This window comes from Cygnus atratus, chromosome 1, assembly GCF_013377495.2.
Source record: "Cygnus atratus isolate AKBS03 ecotype Queensland, Australia chromosome 1, CAtr_DNAZoo_HiC_assembly, whole genome shotgun sequence".
NCBI classification, from domain to species: Eukaryota; Metazoa; Chordata; class Aves; order Anseriformes; family Anatidae; genus Cygnus; species Cygnus atratus.
The window spans coordinates 27,153,969-27,174,624 of record NC_066362.1 but is presented as its reverse complement, the minus strand read 5'-3'; the positions used below and the strand labels follow the sequence as shown (position 1 = coordinate 27,174,624).

The following is a 20,656-nucleotide window of genomic DNA, read 5'->3' as shown; positions in this document are numbered from 1 at the left end:
AGAACAATACATTCAGATTTATACCACTGCATATAATTATTATTAAACTCAAATCTTTTTTAAATTTTACATTCACATTTCTCATTTGTATACTATATTGCCCCACACAGGTGAATAAACCCTCTTAATAATTATCAAAGAAAAAGAGTAGAATAGAATAGAAAATTTAGAATAGAATAGAATAGAATAGAATAGAATAGAATAGAATAGAATAGAATAGTTCAGTTGAAAGAGACCTAAAAATATCAAGTCCAACTGCCTGATCATAAACATGGTCCTGAGAAAAGGCCAAAAGTGTGCTACACATTTTTCTTTTCTCAGTTAATCTGAGGATCTGAATCACTAATAATTGAATCAGTAATAATTATAATCAAATCTATAAGCATATATGTATTAAAATTAGTATCACAATGTAATTATACTTTTGTACTTGAAACAGCAAAGAAATTTATAAAGAAAAACACAATCCAACCAACTTCAAGAGCAGCAGACATTCATTTATATCTAAACCCAAAATTGGCTCACCTTGTAATAAGTACAGTCAGTCAAATGAGGCATTGTTGTACTTTTGCAAAAATTAAAATAAAAATCTAATAAAAATAATTTTAAGAAATGGCCCAAAGTTACAGTCTTAGATGACCGTTCACTATCCTGAAACCATGCAGTCTTTGTGAAGTGCCTCTTGAGGACAGATCACTTTTTGAGTCGGTAGGACTTTATAAACCAAGCGGTCATGCCAAAATGGCTAATTGAGTAAGACTTTGGGCCATCCTTTGATTACAGAGATTGACAATTGCTACTTCAAACAGCTCTCATCTCAGATCAATGTCACATTCCTGCAATTTAACTACCAGAGGAGCACTGCATACACAAACCTCACTGTCATTTCAGCCCTGTGGCTTTCTCCTTTTGCTATGGCATGACTGGTCACAAATTTCTCGTAATAAATTTTTCTCAAGTGGCCTCTGTGCAAGCATGATTAATATTTGTTAAATAACAGCAAGACTTGCTCTGCAGCCCTTATTTTCTCTGAAAAAATTCAGTCATTTGAACGAACTTCTTTTTAATTCCCCTAACATACATAAGAAGAGATAAATAGCCCATAAAAGGGGGTTGCATTTAAATTAACTATATTTTTGTACAACATTGCAGTAGTTACTTTATTTTTAATCATGTTACAATGGCATGTCTAGAATTATTTTAATTATGTTTCTTTAAACTAATTTTCTAGTCATATAAAAAGATTAAGCCATGCGGTAATGAATATAATATTAGTTATTTTGATGTAAGCCTTAAAGTTATTAAATAATATTCCACTAAAATATTGATATCAAATCTTAAATACATTGTTTTGATATTCCCTTGTTTTATGTTAGGAAAGTATGCATCCTTTGTAAGATTTTAAGAACTAAATGTGTATTTGGGATTTACTTAAATTATAATATTATTTATCTTAACTGAGATCTTTGTGTTAGTTTTAGTAAGTGTATAATGTAATGTTAATTTAGGCTCTGATTTATCATTGCGTAAGGATGATAGCTTCTTCACCTTCAATAAGGCTTGTGCTCATACTGAAAGTTAAACACTCATGCAGCTTTCTAAATTAGAATCTAAATATGAATTCTACTGCATACCGATTTAACAAAAGTAACAGGTTGGGTGAAATGAAATGTGCTGAGGGAAAGAAAGTATGTCGCGTTGTATAGCCAAAGCAGGGATTTGCTGTGCACCCTTGTTTTCTGTTGCTGTTTCGGAAGCACCCACAGATACTTGTACTGAACTCTAGGGTCACTGAATGTGACTAGTATCTAGATCTTGCACTGCCTAAATTGATGAAGATCTCTTTCCAGCAGTGCAGAACACTACAATGAACAGCTTTGAATGGACAGCTTCTTTGGATGGTACAACTGGGAGTGGAATCAATGCATCGGTTACAAATCCAATTACTGCATCTCACCCAGCTGCTTTATTCTCTTAAATGAACAATAAATTGTTTTCTTAGAAATTCTACAGGCCTACCTGAAACACAAAATCCACATGAATATTGAATATCTTCAAATTAAATGGGAAACAAGAAATTTGGAGTGTCCTGTGTGCGTGTACTATCTTGTTTAAGAGTTTGCTGTTGTTGATTGCTTAGTTTGGTTTGGTTTGGTTTTGTATATGGGCAGAATTTTAATCAGGAAGTGGGTTCTGCCACAAGAATATTGCTGAAAAGTCAGTGGCTTGCTTTTTGCTTTCTCTGGCCTTCAGATTGCTGGTGGTATACTGAAATCTCTGTCCAGCCCAATTGGCTGGTGAACTACCACAGAGCCATTTCTGTGTGCTCTGGGAAAGAAAATCAAGTAAAAAAATCAAGTTTATTAGGAGTGCTCCTCTTGTATGACATTTTTTCAATGCTTAGATCCTGCCCGTACTGTCTTCAATTTTCACAAACAGGTAAAAAACTTAAGCTCCTCTGATGGGATGTGTTTCTGTGGTTTTGCAAACCCCTCTATTCCCTTTACTATGCAAATTGCAGTCATTGTAAAGCAGTACTGTTGGTGTTAAAAAGGGATCTATGCCCTGATTTTCAAAAGTACATGAAGTTGCGATACTTAATCATCCCTATATATCTAAATAAATCTTAGAAGTCAATGTCAATGATGGGCAGTCAAGCCTTTTTGAAAGTCAAACCACTACATAAAGACAAAGCAGAACTGAACTCCTATTTTTATAATCATATTGCTAGTGTATAATAAATGGGGAGAAAAAGTCATGTTATGCTAAAGGAATACTAAGAATGCAAAGTCAAGCTCTCTGGAAATTAGAAATGACAGTTAAAGCTGTCCATGCAACATTTGTGAAATAGGAGAGGAAATTCAAAATTTAATAATTTTATGAAGTCTGTTAGTGAAGTGTCAATTACCAAGTATGATCAGTTTATTCTCTACTGGTTTGCTGGATGATTTTTATTATATCAGAACTGTTAAGCTTAGTTTAGGTTTTCTGATTTTTTTGTAATAACATAAGCTCTTTTAAATAACCATTACTATAATTATAAACTATAAACTTTGTGTTGATTTTGAGCTTCATTTTAGTGATGTTAAAGAGTGGTTAAGCACTGGCATAGGTTTTCGAGAGTGCTTGTGGAATCTCCATCCTTGGAGATTTTCAAAACATGACTGGACCAGGCCTTGAGCCCCTGAGAAAGTAAAACAAATAAAGAAAATTTCCAGAGAAATTTGCAATGGTAATCTAAATATTGAAACTCTGGATAATAATTTTTAAGTCTGGGAAAAAAATGGAATTTAAATATTCAGGTTAGGGGATCAGTGAAATAAATGAAGAAAAAAAAAAAAAAGAAAGAAAAAGAAACATCGCTCCCACATATAAGTAGTCCCACAAGCAAAACAGCCCAGACATACATGTACTAAGCTGGTTTGAGCCAGTAATAATGGGAATATCTTAGATCCACCAGATTAGTTCCCTGCTACAGACAACTGGGAAAAAAAATATATATATAATAATCCTAGAGGTATATCCTCCAGCAGTATTGGGAAACTAATTTTCTAGTTCCTTTTAATTTGAGGAGTTCCCATAGTGAGCAATAATATTTTGTTAGAGACTATATTAAATTTTAAGGCAAAGATCTCTGAATCTCTCCAGTTTAGGATTCCTCCTGTATATAAAATCATTGAAACTTCTTTGGAGCAGGAACCTGCATTGTTGAAGATGAAACATCCTTTACTACCACAACAATTTCAATATAGAGTTACTTTATTTTTTTTCTTATAACAATGAATATTTAATCAGTTGTTTAATGCCAGACACCTTAAAGAAAGACCCTAAAAGACGCTAGGATGTTTTTTAGGGTAGAGAATCCATGGGGCTGGTGGCTCCGTGTAACCTGGGTTCTCATTCCTGGCACAGAAATGTGGGAGCAGTGGGATTTGAAAAAAAAAAATCTATCTTCTGGCACTCAGAAGGTCATTTTCTTTTAAACATCTCTCTGCCTTTCTAATTTTTGTGAAACGGATGACCTTGTTCTTTGACATGTCCAATTTCTGGGAATCTCTAGCAGAAGTAGTCACCCAGTGACCACCTGATGAATCAGATACTGATTCCAGGGAGAGAAAAGCCTCAGACCCAGCCCAAGATTTAGAACTATCTGCCAGCACACCTGCTTAGCTCTCAGTAAAGTCAGTGGCCTGAACCTTTCTGCAAAGTGCTCCTGAAGTTTTACAGACTATTTTGACTATTTTGTGTGCAAGGTGTAACAAGGCAATGAATCTATGTAGATAAATGCTGGTTCTCCTCCCAGGCATTCTCTTGCAGTGGCTATGGCCATGTACTTTAAATGCTAATTATTAAGGATTTTTTGAGGAGTGAAGGACAGCATAAAATTTAACAGTGGAGAGATTATCTACTCCCTCCTAGGCACTGCTTTTGTCTATTATCTGGCTTTCCTGTGAAATTAAAACCTCTATAGGACCAGAAACATCAAGCTTGCAGGGACCAAAAGAATCTAACCCAGACTCAAATCGTATAATTCAACCAGAACAAAGCTAGAACAGAAATGAAAGTTTTGGGATGGATTTTGTAATCCAGAGCAAATCTCAATGCACATGTAACCAACTGTACCTACTTCTATTTTGTATCTCACTGAGAAGCCAGTTCTGAGAACAAGAACATAACTGCCTTTCAGAATTACAGACACATAGTCAAACTTCTTCAATTGCTCTTTCTAATTTGAGCACGTCCTCATGTTGCAAAACTGTGGTAGAGTTGTGTAACATTTTTTCCCACACTCACACTATTCTTTCTTTCATTTCTAATATATTGCACAATGGCATAACTAGGTCTTCAGTAGTCTATTTACACAAAATATTTCACTTCCACATTTGCTGATGAGATTTTTCCATTAGTAAAAAATACCTAGCATGCCAAAAGTAAGAAAGAGGGCATATTTAGGGGATGTAATGAGGCATGATCAATGTCAACAATATACCAGTAAGTAGCAGTGCCATGTATCATACCGATATTCCGCTATGGGCAAGCAGATGATACATTAACTCCCAGGCTGCTTAGCCCAACATCAGTTCTGGGAAAAATAATGCAAAAACTGAAAAGAGATTCAATTAATAAATTATTAAAAGATAGGAATATAAGTAATGCTAGTCAACATAGCTCTGTGGAAAATAAGCCTGGTCAAACAAATCCACTTCTGTTTTTTGATGAGATTTTAAGTTAGGTTGCCAAAGGTAACGATGTAGGTATAATATACTTCAACTTTTGTGTGCCTTTTGACTTAGCATCATTCAATATTCTAATTAAAAATATAGCACTACACAATATCAACAAAGTATGTTTTAACTGGATTAAGAGTTGGCTGACGAATTTGCATAAGAAAGTAATCAGCAAAGGCTTGGCATCAGAAAGAGAGGCTCTCCACAATATTGTACTATTCAACATTTCTATCAGTGATTTGGGACTAGAGAAAAATAAAAGGTAATGAAAAGAAAAATATTTTTATAGAGCAGTGACTCCCTTGAAAGAAAATGTGTTCCAAGTCAGCCAAATACACATCGTTCTGGAAAAGAAATACAGGATGCAACACCGTAGAAAACTGATTGAAAAATACTCTGGAGGCAAAGAGTCCATAAAAGATTTGGGGTAACAATAAACCAGCAACTTGGCAGGGGTGTCCAAGTGATGCTACAGCAAGACAGAGAAAATGGTATAAAGGAAGCAGATAAGAACCTGGCTTTACTCTGCTTTTATTAATGGCTCAGCGGACCCTAAACATTTTTAAAACATAGTTGAAAATTTGAAAGGATATAGAAAAGAACCACAGAAGCAAATAAAGAGTGAAAAAAGTGTGTTTCAATGAACACTTTAAGAAACTCCACTACTTTCTTGCTGTCAAACTGAAATTTGTGAGGGATGCTGAATGTGAAAGGGCTGTGTTAAGCTAACACATAGAAAACAAGCTACTGCCCACAGGCTGATGTTAGGTAAGCTCATATCAGAAATTCTGTGAATAGACATTGACATATTCAGAAGGAATAGTTCAGGGACTCTAACTGCTGTTTTCTCCAGACTAAGGGTTGATGAATTTCTGGAAGAGATGAATTAGCCAAATCCAAGGTAAACTTTCATCAAACACTTTCTTGACTCAAAGCTGAGTACTAGGATAATAACTGAATAAAGTACAATAGCCAGTGATATTAAAGGAATTAGAATGAGTGGTCTGATAGCCCTTTCTTTGTTTAAATTTTATGGACTTTTGGATCTGAGAACTCACTATCATAATAGTAACTTTTTCTTCACTGAAAATTCACTCTGAATTTAATAAATGTTCAAATCTCTGCAACAATATAATATGTATAAATATAGTCATAATATGCTGGACTGAGCAGTAGACTTCATTACTTTGCCATTTATGCTGGATGTTAATCTGTTCCAATGTTTTTAAAAGTTCCTGAAGTCAAATTTCTCACACTGATGGGATCACATCATTTACCATTAGTCCTGAGCACAACACCTCTCTGAATCTATTTGAGTTATGGGGCCTCATGTTCTTTTCAGTCACTGTACCAGAAAATAAGCATCTAATTATGAACTTTTTAATTATTAAAATGCTCTGCAAGTACCCAAAAAATCTAATTCCATTTTAAGATAAGAAACACAGACATAACACAGACTGTTTCAGTTCTATTTCTGATGACTTTCAACTGGATTTTAAGAGTTAGGGAAAAAAAAAAAAAAACATTTTTAGTGATGAAATAATCTTTTTTACTTTCTAACTTCTATTATAAATGAACATCAGCTGTTTGTTTGTCCTGTTCTTTCTATTAAACTTTTTGAGAAAAGCACATTTGTGAAATTATTTCATAATAAAATGAAATTTCATCTTAGTAATTATACACTTCTGTTCTATCTTAAAAACCAAATAACATAGCTGTTCACTTTAATGTTTAGTTTATAAAAGCATGTGTGAATATGTCAATTAATTACTTAAGCTAAACACAGTAATTAATTTTTAAATGTGAATATATTTTTCTTATTGGAACTTTGATCTGACTAGACGAGACCTTCTGCATTAATATGCATGAAGAGAGAATACAAAGCAAAAGACATCCAGTCTGGCAATTCAGAGCTGTGTTTAGTTGATGCCTTACAGTAGCTTTCAAGTTTAAAAACAACAACAACAAAAAAATCTCATGTGACTATAATGCACTATTTTTCATCTTGTTTAACCTTTGACATCATATTCATCAGGAACCTGTGAATGTTCTTTCAAGCGTGAAGAGACTGAAGAAGAAACATTTTAAAGTTCTTTGACAAAGGCCTTATCTTCAACAATGACGACTGCTTCAGTATTTTATTATCTCAATGGCCTAAAATAGCTGATAATTATAAATGTGGGGTAGGGTGGGAGTATTACCCATCACATTGACAACCATTATGAAAGCAAATATATTTTCTATTATATCTAGAATAAAAATTGGAAAAATGTTTATTAATTGCACAGTTCTATTCTGAGACAGAGTTACTTATACGTACATTTTCAATTATTACAATACTTCAGAAAAATACTTTTTTTTTTTTAACTTTAAAAATTGTTATCTACATAATATGCACTTCAAGTTAAAGAAATCATCAGCACTAACACAGTGCTAAAATAGAGTATCCAGTTGTAAGACGGAGCATAGGAAAGAGTCCTTGTAATTTAAATGTGAATTTAGGAAAACAATTAATTATGTGATTCGCTGTCACTGAAGTCACAGTAACTTAATGTGTACTCCAAAAGACAAAGCCTAATGTTTCCTTGAATAAGGTCAGATATAAACACACAGTAAAACATTTGCTAGAATTAGAGACTTGCTTTTCAGTGTTCTATTTCTAAAGGATTTCATAAAGAAAGCAGCCCTCTAAATACGGTATTTTCAGCAAATGCATTCTAATTCCAGGCACAATTCTAATTTAAAATGGAGTGAGATTTTCTACTTTGGAAAAGCTGTTGTAATAAACTTGTCTTCCTAAATAATATTAAAGTCCAATGTTTTACTCCAGTTGGAAAAATAGAAAGGGGTGTAGGTCTTTTGTATTTTAACACTACAAGGCATTTGGAAACAGAAGACAAAAAGTGGACAGCGTTCTTGTAATGTGCTATATGAATGATCTATCTTTCCAAGCACGGCTCTGCTGATTTTTAGAAAGTTTTATGAAGCAGGCTTCCACAGGGCTTTGCTGACATCAAGCATCTCACAACGTCAGAAGTTGAAAATAGGATGTGTTCTTTACAAAGTGTTTACAGTGGAAATACTGACTTTGAAGATGAGAAGTGCATGAGTAGGTCCAAAGGAAAGCAACAAAAATGATCAGTGATTGAAAAGAGGGGGAGTATTTAGTTTTAGAAGAGAAGACTGAGAGGAAACAAATAAAAGTCTTCACTTCTGTAAAAGACTGTGGCCAACCAACAGATTTCAGTATGAAGTGAATGCCATGACAATCAGTATCATGGCATTAAGTAGCAACAAAAGTGGGTCTGGCTAGAAGCTAGGAACAGATTTCTCAGGGTAAGACTAGTGAGACATTGGTAGAAAGGAGAATGATACAGATTCCTAAAATCAAAAGCCTTTAGATTCAGACAAGCATGCTAGGAATGACAGGAATAGGCAAAAGTGGTGAACCTTCTTGAATCTACTTCAGCCTTACATTTTCAAGCAAATCCACCTGTGTGCCAGAGCAAATAGATGAGGGGACATGGCCAAACATGCGCCGAAAGAGCTGGAAATCTATGTAGTTCAGCAAATTGACAGTTGAAAGATATAACCAAGATGAATGTGGGGGCAAAAGAGCTGCAAAAGAGACTGCAGAAACCAGTGCTGAGTGAGAAAACTTTCTGTACAATATATATAGCAGAAGAACATGTCTCTCACAGAGAGAGAGGCAGCAGAGCTCTCATGGCTGTAGCTGTTAGGGGCTAGATTATACAGCTAGCCATTTCCTGACAAATCCCTGTGCAGATTTTGATAGCATTTCCCCATTGCGGCATTCTCTAGCACTCACTGAGCATTGATGGAGCTCAGTCCTTTCAGGTATTCCTCTGTGCTAACCTCCTTCTGCAATCAGAAATGAGTTGGGGGAAGCCAACTACCTGCACTGAGCAGCTACAGAGACATTATCAAAGCAAGCACTTCCATTTGCGCTGATATATCTGAGACACTCTTGGCTTCTTAATTGAACTCCTGCAGTTAAGATACACACAGCTCTCATGGCTCCTTGTCCATCACCAGCTTGACTTCTGAAGAAAGGACCCCTAAGGTCTTAAGGCTAGCTTGTCATGTTTTAAAATAAAAATGAGTCTCGATGACTTTGTGGTCTTCACTGGCAAAGACTCAAGATTTTAACATTACAGTATAAAAACAGCCTATAAAGTTAAGCAAAGCAAACTACAGGAAGTATTTTTACAAAACTATCCCTTTGATTTAAGTTAGAATTTTAGCTGAAAATCTAAACTGCGAATAAAACCAACCACTACAGTTAACAGGCCACACAAGCATAACAATGGGCCACAATCAAATTATGAAACCCCGGCTAATATCCTTACTTTGACTCTGCACAGTGACCCTGTCCATGCTCTCATTGATTCATGACATCTGTGAATATAATAAATCTGTACTGTTCCAGTTCCTCTTTATTGTTGATTTCATTAAAGGACAGTGAACGTGACTCTTGCGTTTGAAGAATGGAAAGAATCTTTTTGTATGGTCAGCTATGTTTAAAGAGCTGGGTCCTGATACCTTTACTTAACTACTTGCAGAATACTCTATTTCCAGAAGTCATTCTAATTAGGTCAGCCAATATGATGCTATCAAATGGAGAAGAGTGTATTAAACAAATATTCTAGGAATATCAGTTTTCAATATGAAAAGCATAAACTGTTTTTTTTTAGTTAAAAAAAACTCTGTTAATGACCTTACACCAGTGCATTTTGTTCAGTCCTTGCAGAAGAAACAAAATAGCAGCATTAAGAGTTCTTCTTTATTTGTCAACTGCAACAGCTAACACAGATCTGTAAATGCACAGTTCTTGCAGTATGAGCAATCCATAACTAGAACAAGGTATCTAATTCAGATATTTTAAATTTTCTGACAAATATCATATGTCAAAACCAAATCTACTCCAAAAGTTGGGATTCATTCAACGCTGGCTGATACAGATGCCAGGAATAATGACAATGCTTGCAATCATAAAAATTATATTTTAATGTCAGCATTTTTAACTATTTAAATGGAGAGGAAAACACAGAAAAGTCAAAAAATGTCTGTACTGTTAAGATATATATATAGCCTGTTTTGATATCCATAAGTAAAGAAAGGGAAATAGGTCTAACATAGGAGAGAACCAACACATACGTATACTACATTTATCTGTATCTGAGCAAGTCTGAACTTCAAATAGGATGAAACAAAAGAAGAAAAAAAAAAGATCATTGGTGTGACACCTAATTTAGTAAATTCCTGATTCGTTTTAAAAGGTTCTGGTTCTTTCTTTGAATTATAATTATTTTTATGTGACCACAACTGTCATCTTCTCATTTGCATCTCATTTGCATCTCAGTTGGAGAACTCAGAGAGAAGTCAGCCTCGATACGTAGGAAGACAGAACATGAAGTAATAGATTACTGTTTGGTGCACTTTTTTTCTGTCTCCCAAGAAGAGCAGATACCATATCATTTGAGATGCAGTGATGGCAGTAACATCCCTCCTGTTCAGTTACAGACAACAAAACAATTCTAGACCTGAAAAGTATATTTTCCTGGTATGTAAGGATATGGACATCAACTATAATATGGAAAAAAGTACTAATGCAAAAACAGTAAAAGGAGAAAACAGTACTTTGGTATTTGAATATACAGGTATTTCTAAGGGAAAGGAATGGGTTTTTGTCTTTCTTAATTTCTTCGGGTAGGGAGTGTTTGTACGCAGATATTTACAATACACTTTCAAATAACTTCTTCATGTTTTGTCAGCACAAGCTAAAGAAGAAAATGACAAAAACTGAACATAGTAAGCCTAATTCTGGCCAGTTATTCCTCTTTGCAAATACAGTAAGTTCAAAAGACAATCATTTTGGATAAAAACACCAGTATTGCCTACTTCTAATTTGGAGGATTCATGACTGTATACCGAGGAGACTACATAAATTTCCCCCCAGAAGTAAAACCCATTGGTTGAAAAACACAAATTTTTAAAATGTGGTCATAATTTCACCACCAGATAACAGCACTGATAACGCCTTTATTGTGTCTCAGTCCTCCCTCATTCAGAAAAGAAAACTGTACCCGGGTATGCACCCCCCAGGTCCATCCACTGCACGAATGGCACAGAAAGGAGGAAAAAAAGTTGGTGGCATAAGGTGGTTTGGTGAGGTAGAATCACAGAATAATTTATGGTGGAAGACATATTCTAGATCAAGTCACATCATGGAGGATAGTGCGTTGGACAAGTTATTTTTGAATGCAACATCTAATTCTGTGAAATATTATAGCTTCAATAAAGACACAAACAAAAGCAGCATCAGCCTAAGAAATCTGCTTTCTATTGCTTTCCTCCATCTCTGAATGATAAAGAGGGAAATCTTTTGAAATAGGCATCCTAGGATCAGCTTCACAACACGTCTTTGGTGTTGTTTTTTAGTTGGTGGTGGTGGTGGTGGTTTTTGTTTGTTTGCTTGTTTGTTTGTTTTGTGAAATCAGGGCAGAACATCATTTTAAGCCAGGTTAGGATCTGTCCTAAATTTGCTTTCATAGAAGAGGAGCAGATTGGGGTAGTTGAGAGTAGTAGGTGACGTTTCTGTCAAGGATAGTCGTATGAGAAAAAAGTAACAGAAAATACTTCACATCAATAGTTAAGAGCTTTTTTTAAAAAAATCAGCTGGTACATTTTGTATTCAAATATCTTTTATGGCTGCAAGTGGCAATGAGTCTGACCATGTTCATGCCTTAGCATGCTGTTGTCCTGCTATACATGGAAATAGCAAAAATTACTGTCAGTTCAGTGTCTAACATCTTTGTCAATGACATGGACAGTGGGATTGAGTGCACCCTCAGCAAGTTTGCAGATGACCCCAAGCAGTGTGGTGCAATCGACATGCTGGAAGGAAGGGATGACATCCAGAGGGATGTGGACAGGCTTGAGAGGTAGACAAGTGTGAGCCTCGTGGAGTTCAACAAGGCCAAGTGCAAGGTCTGGCATCTGGGCAGGGGCAATCTCCGGCACAAATACAGGCTGGGCAGAAAATAGGTTGAGAGCAGCCCTGAGAAGGACCTGGGGGTGCTGGTTGATGAGAATGCGCTTGCAGCCCAGAAGGCCAGTCGTATCCTGGGCTGCATCAAAAGTGTGGCCAGCAGGGCAAGGGAGGTGATTGTCCCCCTCTGCTCTGCTCTTTTGAGACCCCGTCTGGAGCACTGTGATCAGCTCTGGGGCCCCGAGCACAAGAAGGTCACGGGCATATTAGAACAAGTCTAGAGGAGGGCCACAAAGATGGTCAAGGAGCTGGAACACCTCTCCTACGAAGACAGGCTGAGAGAGTTGGGGTTGTTCAACCTGGAGAAGAGAAGGCTCTGAGGAGACCTTAGAGCAGCCTTCTGGTACCTAAAGGAGGCCTACAGGAAAGCTGGGGTGGGACTCTTTGTCAGGGGGTGTAGTGACAGGACAAGGGCAATGGTTTTAAACTAAAAAAGGGCAGATTTATATTAGATATTCAAAATAAATTCTTTACTCTGAGGATGGTGAGTCACTGGAACAGGTTGCCTCATCAATTAAAGTGTTCAAGGCCAGACTGGATGGGGCTTTGAGCAACCTGGTCGGGTGGAAGGTGTCCCTGCTCTGTGGCAGGGTCGTGCAGAATCAGATGATATTTAAGGTCCCTTCCAACCCAAACCATTCTGTGATTCTACTGTAATACTACCTAACAATCAGTATATCCTTTTGGCAATACATTTCTACTTAGAGTAATAACAGCGGATTTACAGTGCAGTAATTATGTTGTCCTTGAAATATTTCAATAATTTCACATTTTTGTCATTATTCTTAAGAAATAAGAGTTTAATAAGGAGCCTAGGTGTTAGTGGAAAACAAATGAACAAGCAAACAAAAAAGCACTAGCATGAACAGATGTTATAATGAATATAATTTAACTTTTTACTTTAAAATGTGTAATTAGTTCTGGGGAGTCTTTATTGAACTATAGATTTTCATTTTGAGCCTGAAAGGGTACTTTTCAGCCTAACACTACTAAAGAGGAAAAGGGATGCCAAGAATTCCTTCAGTGAACATTTAGAAAGTGCAAGTCCCCAAATACTTATGTTTTTGCTGTATTCTACAGTTGACTGGAAATCTCACAAAGATAGCATTAACTGGTGCTTTCAGTACTGAAATGAGCAAGCAGTCTTGCCATTTGACATGAACTTAACCTAATCTTAGTTCACCACATTCCATTCAGCAGTAACTCAATTAGCAAAAAAAAAAAAAAAAAAAAAAAGATTAATAAAGATTAATAAAAGATTAATAATAAAATAAAAAATAAAAATAAATAAAAATTAAATAAAAAAGATTAATAAAAGATTAATACAATTTCTAATGTACAACAGATCAAAATTCAGTTCCTTTTCTAATTACTTGAATTCTGAAATCAGTCTTTAAAAATCTTTACAGTGAGAACTACTGTAAAAACACCATAAATAGAATCAAGAGGCAGCCTGGCCTCTTGAAACAGGTACGTGTCCTTCAGTGTTAGGGTTTTACTTGATAGCATTTACATTTCAGTTTAGTTACAACATACATACACACATAGTAAACACTACAGAGTAGGAGCTGAAAGAGTGATATTAGGGTAAACTCAAACTACTCAACAACTTTCAGCTTATATTTCACTTATATTCAGCTTATATTTCAGCTTATAATAAAAACATGTTGATTAACAAAAGATGATTGATTTTGCTGGGATTAATCAAGAGAAACTCCCACAGTTTAAATGAAATTTCTGTGTAAATATGGAATTAAAGATTACTACTGGTAAGTCATTTTTAAGAGTATTAATTATAAGCAGTATTAATTAAAGCAGCACAAAATAAGAAAAGCTAGGTAAGTTTTTCAAATACAATAGTCCTAATGCTGAAAGGAATGTACAAGTTAAAAATAAGTGAAGTTAGAATTGCCTAGGAAATGATTGATGTAGTTATGTATCTATGTGAAATCTTTCTGCCACCAAAATTAATATTTTCTTGGTTGTAAAGTAAGAATCCTACTTTTTTCATAAAGAAACTGGTGAAAAAATTATCATGAAAAGTTTATATATATATTATAAAATTATATTTTGTTAAATTAAGAAACAATATAGAATATTAAATAAGTTTACATATGCTAGTGCCAATGGATTTTCTTATTTTCCTCTCATTATTTAATAATGATAGCAGTATTTTAAAGCCTTCAGCATGTTTCCACAGAACTTTCAGCAGGAAAATATATCACATTATTTATATTGCAAAAAAGTGGTGTGCTGTGAATGTTAAAGAGTAAAATTTCATATGTGAGTTTATTAGTATTAGTATGTTTATTTAATTATCAAGTGACTTCATTAGCAGTTATCAGCATGAGCAATAGGCTACATTATGGAAAGAAGGCTAACTGTAGTCCCTTTGGTCTGCTTTAGGAAGATGGCAGCTAAAACTATGATTCTGTCACGCATGCAAAATAAAGCAAGAATTGATTAGGCTGATTTTCATCACACAGTTAACATGCAGAAGCATTGGTTTTCCAGTGTCTTTACGTACCGGCTGAGGCTGGATTGCTATCAGTTCTATCACCTCTATGAAACAGCAACACCCCAGAGCCCAGGGACACGAACACAGCAGGGCAAACAAGAAAAGACCAATACAAATCTGACCATGAATAATGTATGTCACTGCTTGTGTGTATCCAGTTGGTTCTAGGGAGAGAAAGGAGAAGTGGCTCATGAGGGTATTTCCTTAACTCTGTCTGGAATTTCAGTTAAGGAAGAAGAAATGATACAGCACTTTTAAGGAAAGAAACTTCCTATGTGGGTCTTAAATGCACTGTTAACTGAAGAATAGACGCTGAAAGAAATCAGGAGCATAATAGTATGGCCATGTTAGCAGTTTCCTTCGATCATGTTGTTAGTCTGTCATCACCATTTGCATTCAAAAGGCCACAAAATCTAAACACAGAGGAAGAACTCTTCTTCATACAATCTCTTACTACCATCTAGAATAAGTTAATTTTCTTTGCTTTAACTTCAAACACCAGGATTATTCTCAATCCAGTTCACACTCTCAATATATTCTGCACAGTTTCAAAGTAATTTAACAATACAATTTACTGATATTTATTTGGGCTCATTACCTTTTACATTGCTGGATGCAAAGCATATGTGTAAGACTTGCATTTTGGTAAAACCCTTATTTTTCTCAGTCAAGTCCAAATTTTATTGGTATGTTGTTGGCCCTCAGGACCATCCCACTGAATCAAAGGATGCATAAAAGCCTGCCAGAGTGAGGAAGGCTTTCACACTGAAAACTGATGGAATGTACAGCATACATCTCTGTAATGAGCAAGATTATCCTTCCCTAAAGATTATGAAGTCCCACTATTTGAGATGCAGGTTTCCTGCTGTCACTCTCCAAGGCTAGATCTCCAACGGAAGAATTTAGGTTGTCACATTAATCCATGCATCTCCAGCCCAGCTAAATTTAAGACACATTTTTGATTTCTGAAGCAATACTTTCATGTCAATGATTGCTGTTTAATTTTCCCTTCCAAAGGTACAGTTTACATTATTGTAGATTTTGTGTCTTCAAAAACATTTATAGTGCAGTTGAGTTAAAATTTGCATGTGGCAAGGCAAGTGAAAAAGTCGTGCTGAACTATCTCACCGACCCCAGAAGAAGAACGTGACTGTATCAATGGAGAATACTCAAGTCACCTTAAATTTGCAGATGGCATTATCCAATTTGCTGGAAAGCTTTGAGGCAGTGTTCAGCATAGTAGGAAGAGCAGGAAATCTTGATTTAGGATAAATAGGTGCAAAACAAGAACTGGGTTTAATACGATTATGAAAGAGGAAAACACTATGACTAAGGAAAATTAGAAAAGTTAAACCAGCTGGCTAGATTAGGCTGACAACATAAGTATGAAAAAGTAGGGCTGGCTAAAGAGTCAGAATACTGAACACCAGAAGGAACATAACGTTCAGTTTTCTACTTAGAAGACATTTTGGATAACCCTGTATTCCTAGCCAGAATACTTGAAAAATAAAGCCCATCACCAAGAATACAGGGAGAATAAAACTGGGATGGAAAAGAAAGATGATTATGTCATTATAATAAATAACCTAAAAAGAATAGAAGGAAAACCAAGATATTGCAATTACATGAACTGGGAAGTAGACAAAACAATAACAGAGAATGTTGGAACATACGAAGCAGAAATTTAGACCCTATTCCATTTTTCTACTGGATAGCTTACCTAGGTGCCAAGTCTAATACTTGCCCTAGTACCAGGCAACATAAAGTAGTTCTGCCATAATAAATGCAAAGCACTAATATCCCAATTTGCCATAAGAAAATATTCTGTGTGATTATGTATAATCAATGCTTAACTGTCAAGCAAAACAAGGAAACAAAATATTCAACATAAAAACAAGCTTGAATGCAGAAAATCCTGGTTAGCTCATTTTCTGTGTTTGCACTGAACAAAGGGTCCTGATGCTGAATAGGTTATTTGGAGGTGAATAGGCCAGAGGAGTACGTCAGCTAGAAAGTCCTTTGCCAGAATGAGCTGCAGATCACAAAAAAGATTGCTAGCAAAACAACACAACAAAAAAAAAAACAACCTTCCAGCAGAGCTTTTGATCTTCTTATGGATCAAAATTAGGTCTGGTTGTTTTGTTGCTAGCATTTCCTTCAAGATGGCTAGTTTTGGACCAGACAGTGAATAGGTTGGTGAATAATTTAAAGCTCCGTTTCATTAAAGCAAATTCCATTGCATCCTCCCTCATAGATAAGAAGGCCATGCCAACAGTACAGTGTCACTGTTTAGAGGATATACCCAGAGACTTATTTGATTTCAGTTTTATGTCAGTGCGCAAAACCTGCCATGGATGGGAGGGGAAAGGTCTTTCACGGAAGAGCAGCCCTGGGTGACTAATCAATTCAAATAGGGGGAAGTGAGAGCCATATTTTATGAGTGAGGATTCAGTAAAACCCACATAAAACTCTGTAGTAAACATTTTTTTCTCTCAGGACAAATACACAGATCTCAATTTCAGTGTACTGGGTGTCCAGTCGTCCTAGGATTTAGACTTCAACAATAAAAAGCTAATGTTATAAGAGAGATGAAAATGGATAGTAGCTTTATAAGCACACCTTTAAAGCCCACCTTCTGGGAGGTCTGATATCAATCATTCTGGGACTCTCTTGTTGTAACAGACACCAAAATAAAGTCTTTGCATACAAGCAAGGCAATTTAAAATGATCCATGGTAACAGTGACTGCTGTATGGTAAAATTCTATGTCTTTTTACTGTAGGCTTCAAGTATGGACACCTGTTCTGAAGAAAGTGTGAGGAGAGTAAGCAAGAGAGCAAAACTGGGAAGAAAGAGATCAAAACAGAGGAAAATGATCTGAGGGCTGGATATCTCTCCTATGAAGAGAGGCTGAGAGAGTTGGGTTTTCTTAGCCTGGAGAAGAGACAGCTACAGGAGATCTTACTGTGACCTTTCAATACTGAAAAGGAGCTTATAGGAAAGACAGTGAAAGACTTCTCACCAAGACTTGTGGTGACAGGACAGGGTAATGGTCTCAAATTGAAATAGACTAGATTTAGATTAGATATTAGAAAGAATTGTTTTACCAAAAGAGTGATTAGGCACTGGAACATGTTCCTCAAAGAGACTGTGGATGCCCCATCCTTAGAAGTGTTCAAAGCTAGGTTAGATGGGGCTTTGGGCAACCTTATCTGCCATAGGACATTGCTTCCATGGCAGGGTGGTGGACATGATGATTTTTAAAGGTCCCTTCCAACCCAAACCATTCTATGATTCTACGATTGCAGCAAGAGGTGGTCTTCATGGCAATGGGAAATGTAAGTCTATGTACATGTATAGAGATCATTCTTCATAGGGATCATTCATTCTCTGATCAATGGCATAAATTCAGATTTTGTTTTACAGCTGGACAGTAAAATCAATAAATATTAAAATGGAGTTATAGAGTATTGAAGTTTAAGGGAGAAAAAAAAAAAAGTCACCCTTCTCTACCTGTAAGCAGCAAAAGTTGAAGGCCATCTCTCCAGCCTACTGAGCCTGAACTGAGCAGCTGCAACAACACAGGGAAGACCAAAGGTAGACACAAAAGCTATAGTTACCTTGAGGTAAGGTGAATAAATAAATGCATTTAGCAGATATTAATTCACAACAATCATTTGGTTCCTTCAATTTTTCTGTTCTTCTAGAACTTTTTGTGGTTGCATAGTTTTTGATTCCAAGGTCAAGTAGTTTTTATTTAATTCTTATTTCCAGTTCCCAAATCTCACCCTAGCTGATTAGGATCTTACTTTGTCTCTACCCACTTCCATCTTACTTGGGAAGGAAAGAGGTTTGGGGAGGGGGAATGGAGAGAGAGGTGATTATTTGCTTTTGCCAAATCACTGCTTATTGCTACAAGAATGTCTTTATCCTCGCTAATACCTTCCTAGCTCTGATCCTGCAATTACTTACACTTTTCCCATTTTATCCAACCAAGTGATTTCACTGATTTCAGGGAAATACTCACATGGACAACTGCTCTTAGGACTGAAGCTTTGAGCAGTAATTGTCAAGGGCATTGTGCATTAGTGAGCTGTGAAACAAGTCCTTAAGACGTGTACCACTCTTCAGTCGTGAGATAAAGCAGCCATATTTTATGCCTATTTATGTTACTGAGAATTTATCATAAAAACATTTGAAAAAGATTTGCAGTTTTCAGGTTATAGCTATAATGCAGTATGAAATTTTGTCTTCTTGTCTAGAAAGCTGTAAAAATTTTGGTTAGCCAAAAGACATGTATGTCTTGGAAGAAGCAAGATTACAAACTGGCATTTCTTGGCTTGAGTTAACATTCTTTAACCACCAGACCATGTTGTGGCTCCACTACATTGGGTTCTTCCTGAATGCAATAAAACAGTCCTGCCATTCATAAGAAAATCACTCTTTCCACAACATTTGCCAGTAGTTTAAATTACACTAAACTGGCACTCAGGAGCTGTGTGTATTCAGTCCCTGCCCTTGCTAGATTTTCCCTATATGGCCTTGAGCAGAACATTTGATCTTTGGCTTGAATTTCCTTGTTAAAAGGGAATAATAACAGTTATTCTTCACTATTTTAATATTTTTTCTTATTTTGGAAAATCTTTGGGACAGGGATTATTTCCCTGGGATATGGGAATATCAGGGATATGGGACCTCTTCTTCATAGGGGCTTTTAGATAATAACAAAAGATAACTATAACAATATAACAGTAGTAATAATAATCCCTTGCTATTCCCAGAGGAAAAAAAAAAAAAAAAAAAAAGAAGAAAATAAAAGACTAAGCATTTTTGCTTCAAGATAAGACATATAGCTTTGAAGCTAAAAATAAAAATTAAGTCTTTTTTCTTGTGTGATAATCAGTTAATCCCTGTTAGTAGCCTGATAGTTTATGGACAAGACTAGACATGAAAGTGTTTTCTTACTAGTAAACTAGGAGGTTTATTTAAACCATAAGGTTCATTTTCCTGGAGTTCCCGTAACAGCATATGAAGAAATAAATGATCGCATCATATGAAAATTCACAGTAGCCTGGTTGTTTTATTTAGAACTAGTGAAAAAATGTTTGCTCTGTAAATGTAAACACCCTTGCAGGGTATTTTTTTTTCATCTATAGTTACTTGACTAGAGTATATAAAAGTCTGGATTACCTTCCTTTTTTTTTTTTTTTTTTGTCCTTTTATTGATAAAACTTGATGTTTCTATCCTTAACTAGAAATGTCTTGCCTCCTCATGTTTATGCAAAACAGAATTTTTGGAAGAGAAGGAAAAAAGAGGTACTGTAACATCAGAAGGAAACATCAAAGGACTAGTGGCAACATCTTAAGGCTTTTATCAAAGTAGTGAGGGAATGCATTAAAGCAACAATATATGTAGCTTACAAATGATAGGACTATCAAACTCAACAGCATGTCTGATGAACATAGAGGACATGATTTACATGCATTCTTTGTTTTAAAATAAAGACTCAAACAGTGGTTTTGCTTTCAAAACCGTAAGAGAAAAATAAAATAAAAAATAAAATAAAATAAAATAAAATAAAATAAAATAAAATAAAATAAAATAAAATAAAAGACAGGTCTTTAGGAGGTGTCAATCGATGCAGCTGCTGTGGAGTCAAAGACAGCCAAGCCCATTTACATGTGATGATAAGTTGAAATTTTCTAAATTTTAAAGTCAGTATCTTTAATATAAATAAAAATATACAGGTCGTTTTATTCCTTTCTACTTTCATGATTGTCTGAGGTTTGGGGAACAGAGCACCAGAATCTGGACTAATAAAGTATAACTCTAGCTCTA

At 35.5% G+C, this 20,656-nt stretch overlaps 1 protein-coding gene across 1 annotated transcript in view; it reads right to left on the bottom strand.

Annotated features, from left to right (window-relative positions):
• Positions 1–20,656, bottom strand: part of TFEC (transcription factor EC) — a 162,400-nt gene that overhangs the window by 39,179 nt on the left and 102,565 nt on the right. The gene's annotated exons all lie outside the window — the stretch shown is intronic.